The sequence below is a fragment of the Haplochromis burtoni genome, unplaced genomic scaffold (assembly GCF_018398535.1).
Source record: "Haplochromis burtoni strain Fernald_Lab_line unplaced genomic scaffold, NCSU_Asbu1 Contig_181, whole genome shotgun sequence".
In the NCBI taxonomy this organism is placed as follows: Eukaryota; Metazoa; Chordata; class Actinopteri; order Cichliformes; family Cichlidae; genus Haplochromis; species Haplochromis burtoni.
In genome coordinates, this window is record NW_024582542.1 from 233,080 (window position 1) to 239,260 (window position 6,181).

A 6,181-nucleotide genomic window follows, 5' to 3' on the forward strand; every position below is an offset into this window, starting at 1 on the left:
TGCTTGGTGTGTGTTTGTGCTGATATGCTGTGTTTGGTTTACCTAACATGGCGCTGTTCAAACAGCATTCCCACTTTGTTTTCTTATCTGAAATGGAAATGAATGAATGGATTTTAAAAAATGAGTTTAGCTCAAATATCTCTTTGTGGGCTGAAAAACAGAAACAGAGAGGAGGTCTAAGAGTCTAATTTCATCTGAGACCACTTGTTAAGAAAAACGATGAATAATTATTGTGGATTAAGGATGCCCTTTTCTGATAATCGCTTGTGGGGCCATTTGGGCCAAGCAAAATTTAGTTGTGACCACAGACCTGTTGAAATGTAATGTGATGCTTTACACACATCGTTTCATTGGTTGTTGTTGTTTTTGTTTGTTTGTTTTCTGCGCTCTACATACTCAAAAGGGAAATATTTGTCTCTTTTGCTGCTGCACCCTTTTAAACTGCCTGTCTTTGTGTCTGTTTTATGGTCAGTGAGAAGCAGGCAGTCCATAGATCTACTGAAACCTTCTGGGGAATGCACATTTGTAAAAACGTTAAGAAAACACCTGAGAGTGGATTCCCAACATGAAGAAAAAGCTACGATCATAGTATTTTTTTATTGTCCTTGGGCAAGACACTTTACCCTACCGCCTACTGGTGTTGGCCAGAGGGGCCGATGGCACGATATGGCAGCCTCGCTTTTGCCAGTCTGCCCCAGGGTAGCTGTGGCTACAACTGTAGCTTGCCTCCACCAGTGTGTGAATGTGAGACTGAATGAATAGTGGATTTGTAAAGCGCTTTGCGTGCCTAGAAAAGTGCTATATAAATGCAATTTATTATTATTATTACACTATTTTTCATTTTACCTTGCCACTTGTGTTTCTGTAAGCTGTAACAATCGGTTGTGGTTGTGGATTTAGGGAGAGCGCAGGAGACAGAACTTTTGCATTCTGAATTTCATAAGATAATATGGTGAAGTTGTAGCCCATGCTTTATGAAGAATCTCCCACGAGCTGGATCGGTACTCGTTCTGGCACTTCACGTGGCCAAGCTGTTCCCACAACAGTTCAGCAGGCCTGTGATCTGGTGACCGCACAGGCCACTGCATGACAGAATAACAGCTCACTGCTTCTTCTCTAAATAGTTCCTGCATAGTTTGGAGCTGTGCTTTGGGTCATTGTCCTGTTGTTTGAGAAAACTGTCTCCAACAAAGTGGCAGCCACAGTGTTTTGGCAAAGGTTTGCAAAATGGAATGACAGACTTTATTGTTCAAGATCAATTTTATCCTGTGCATAACTTGCACTTTACCACCAAACATTTCCTCCATCACCCTCATCAAATGGAGCCCAGCACTCGTCCAGTATCCGTTTATGTTTTTCCACATTTTGACCCAAACACCTCCAACTTTTATCAAAGATCCTCTCTTCAGTGTCTGTGTTCTTTAACTAGCTTAATTCTTTCCAATCTCAGATATGGCCCATTTTGCAACGTTAAAGTCCAGCATCCAGAACCCATTTCATCAGTGCTGACTTTGAGTCATCATTCACAGGACAAGGACACAAAAGAAGACTCTGGAGACAAGTAGAATTAACAAAAAGTGAGCAGTTTGATTAGACGGCTTGTAAAAGTCCACAAGGGCACAGAAAGGAACCAAAAGGGCCGGATAAATGGCTGAACAGGCACTGAGGCAAAGAGCAAAGGAATGACAGGACTGTGACACTCACTCACTCACTCACACTGAGGGCTAATCAATAGAATGAGATGCTGTGGAAACAAGACAAAGGTGAAACTAATGAGGATAACGGCACAGAGGAAGTAAAAATAAGTGCAAAACACAGGAGATACACGACTACCAAAATAAAACAGGAAATAAGAAACAAAAACTGAAACAGGTGTTCACAGAGACTTTACAGAATGGATGACTACAGATGAAGCACTGAAAGAATGAATAAACTCAAACTGCTAACAGAGAAAAAACACCCAGAACATAAAAGTAAGAGAATACAAGTGAAAAAGCTTAAAATCACACTTACACAATAAACAACATTAAGGACAAGACACCCTGAAATCCAAAAACAGACAATAATTTTGTTTTTGGATTCATACATTTCTAAAACAAATAAAACCTCAGATTCAAATCCCAGAATCATGACACTTTGATAAGTATTTTATGTATTGAAGCTTTTGGCTGAGAACATGTTAGGTCACCTGTTTCTTTAACTGGAGATGCACTTGTTTGTCTGTTTTGTACTATGGGCTTCCTATTCTCTTTCTACTGTAGTTAGAGATACTTTGTGCTTTTATGAGTCCACACTTTTGTATGTGTTCGCTTTTGGTCGCCAGCCTGTCACAGCTCAACTAACTACACTTATTCTTTTTAATGACCCATGGTGTTAATTAATTGGAAAAGTTCTTGTTATACATGTATAACAACAAACTATTCTAAAACATGAATAGTTAAAGGAGCATGAAATAAAAATGTAACAAAAAGGAATTAGAATAGAATATTGCATAAACATGTACCAGAGACCCAAAAGTTTTGAACTGTGTCATTTGGGGATTACATTATCTTCTCATTTACAGCATAATGGCTGGTGTAATGATAGGCTGTCCATTTAAAAAAATATAAAGAACTCTAAACGTTTGGCTTTTACTTGATGAGGCTAGTAGCAAATATACAGAAGTGTGCTTCTATTTTAGCTGTATTTACTGAAACATGCAAACATGCATGGAAATGCAGCATGAAAAGAAAAACCAGAGTTTGCACAGTTTTGTAAGTGTGTTTGGGATCATGGTCATGCTTAAGAGTACACCAATCAGACGCTTTCCAGGTAATATTGCATGGTGGTACTTTTTTGTGTTCATAACTCCATCAATTTGAACAAGATCTCCATCACCACCGGCTTAAATGAAGCTCAGAAAAAAACTCAACACAGCCTCCACAGAGTTTTACAGATGGCTGTAGACACTCACTCTGGTGCCTCTCTGTTGACCTTCTCCTCATATTTCCATCAGACTTGTTTCCACTAATTTTCAGTCCAGTTTCAGTCCTGTTTCCCTTCCTTATAAAACGGCTGCTCAACAGGTGCCATTTCTTTCTTGAATGCAACACCTGTTGATTAATTTGCATTATTATCTTCAGTCTCCTTTCTTTTCATCTCTGCAGGTACAATAAAAATGTTGTATTCAATCTTTCTTATCATATGAACACAGCAGCTGCTTCAGATGGCCAACAGATGGCAGTGTTAGCCTTAGAAAAAGACAGTTGATGGCCACACAAGATGGTTTAAAGTACAGAGACTTTTGAATGTGACTATCACCAAGCAACATGAAAAACTGAACAAAATTTCTGAGCTGTGCAAATGAACATATTTTTTTATTTCATTTTTCACAAATGATATCTGGAAACCTCAAAGGCAGTTGTTTCAGGTATGTTTTCTAGCACTGGCGGTTTACCTGATTACCTTCCACACAACAAATGCATCATACGAGGTGCATTTGTTGTGCAAAAGATCACTTTCAGTACATGAGTTTATTACTTTTCAGTGTGCACTGCATAATGTATTTTGTCATCGGCGCTGCTATAATACATTTCTGTCAACATACGTTATGTCTTATTATTGCAGGAGAAAGATGAGAAGATAATAAGAAGTTGCCTGATTTCTCCTTGGTCAAATCAAAGTCGTCTCACATTTTGCTCCCGGCACTGGCACATCATCCACAGAGGGAAGGAGGGGAGTGGGAGGAGGAGGTAAACATATAGCTATACAGATGGGAGTTAGTGGTCCCAGTAAACACCTGGAGCCAGAGGGGAAATGAGATGATCTTATTCACATGCAAGTCTTGTGCTGCTAAAATTGCACAGCTTTTCATCCACTTCACACCAGAAGATAGGTAGGCATCACCTTTATTGCTGCTTTAGCTGTGAATAAAAATTTTTTTCCCTCCCTGCTGGCATTCAGGGTTCACTATGAACATGAACATATTATGTAATTTACTGCAAGGGGAAAAGAAAATGCCTCTGAAAAACGTACAACGCAAAATCATTATTCACACTCTGGGCTTCACAACAAAAGAGCCTTTTCAATCCAAACTGCAGGGTAGATGCTTATTTCCTAAAAGCTATTGATTGAAAATGGCACAGCTGAGGAGCGGCACAGGAGCCGTGAATGGAGACAGTAGAGTCTCACTTCCAGCCTTCTCCAGCTGTGAGCACTATTGCCGCCTGGTATTGAAGAAGGGGAAGAGGGCCGTCCCTGCACACGGTGTTTTTCATGCCACTTGTGAGACACTGCTGTCACTCCCACAAGAGATTGAGCATATAGTTTCGAGAGGTTTCCTTTCAAAAAGGCCAATGAACACGACCGTGTCTTTGCTGTATGCTTCCACGTGTCCTGGTTTGATGTAATTGCCATCACTAGCTATCCACACCATCTGGTTTCATCTCCTGAGCATGAACCCATTGGCACAAGCTTAATAACTGATAAGCAGCCATTATCTGTTGTTAGGGCAACTCGGTGCAGATGTCAGCTTAGTGCATATCAATACAGTCGATACATTACCCTCATTATTGCTTATATAACGTGCAACTCAGAGAGCTACTCTGCCCTACCACCACCCCACACCCTTGACGCGCACACAAACACAGTGACAGATAACTGAGTGGGAGGAAGGAATGTCATATACCTCAGAATTTAGTTTGCATTGGCATCCAACATGACAGATTCCCTGTCTGGGTCGCTTAGCACTGATGGCTCGCAGAAAGGTTTTGCCTGTCTGCCTGACTCTCCTTCAGTTGCCCCTTAATTCTGCTCTGTTTCTTCGGATGCCCACCCTCCCCTTTGTCAAGGAGATGCCATAATTATGTAAGACTTATGTAAAGCTGTCGCTTGCTGGCAAACAATGAAATATTTCTAGCTCTGAAATCATAGGTTTAATGGTGATAACCATGAGAAATGTACACCCACACATTGTGAAATGTATCATTTAAAACTAATAAAGTTGTCATTGGCTGTGTGCTTCATGGAAAGTTAAATATATATGCCTGTGTAGTGTTAGCAGCTCAGTGAAGCTGCAGGGACTCTGTTGTGCTTTGATGCCAGCATGCTAACATAAGGGGGCAGTTGCAGTGGAGGCTGCTGTGACACCCTTAATAGAAACGAAGTAGAGTGGTGACAATTACTCTGCACATGCTCAGTTGCACTCTGTCGCTGCCTGTGGAGCAGCAGCAGGATCATTTTTACCGTGGGAGATTTCAGAAGTCTTTTAAAGTGTTTTAATTATTAGATTGACAGTTTTTTTTCCTCCTCTCGGAATTTTTCATGTGTTTAAATTCTAATGTCAGCAAGTATGCAAGATGACATGGCTGCAACACTGGGGTACATGGTTGAGCTCTTTGTCTGTCTGTGCTGATACATATTTCTGCTATACCAAAAAATAATGCATATTTTATGGTTTCAAACTGTATTAGAAATAGAAGATGCTAATTATGCTAATCATATTGCATTAGCCCAGTCAATTAGGAGACATGGTCAAGATGAGCTGCTGAAGTTCTAAACAAAGGGTCAAAACTTAGAAAAAAGGTGACTTGAGTGATTCTGAATGTGGTATGGTTGCTGGTGCCATATCAGCTACTCTGCGTACTTCAGAATATTTATGTGCTGATCTGCTGGGATTTTTCCACTGAACCATCTCTAGGCTTTATGAAGGTGGGGTCCAACAAAGAGAAAATATCCAGTGGGTGGCAGTTCTCTGGGAGAAATGTCAGAGGTCAGAGGAGAATGGCCAGACTGCTTCAAGCTGATAGCACAACTGTAACTGAAATAATCCCTTGTTCCAACCAACAAACGAAGCAGATGGGCTCCAGTAGCAGAAGACCACACCTGTCAGCCAAGGACAGGAAATTGAAGCTGCACAGGTTCAGTAAAATTGAACAGTAGAAGTTTGGAAAAATGTTGCATGGTCTGATCAGTCTTGAGTCTTTCTGCTGCAACATTCAAATGGCACAGTCAGAAATTAGCAGAGGATGGTTTCATCCAGGGGCGGAGCGTGGGGGTGGCTTACTGGGCTTAAGCCCGGGTTGTTTTGTCAGAAGCCCAGGGTCTTTTGGAGTGTAATTTTTTCATAGTTAGATGCCTGGCTGACAACTGTATAAAACAAAAAGTACACACAATATTCGAAGCACATAGTGCACACTGTGGG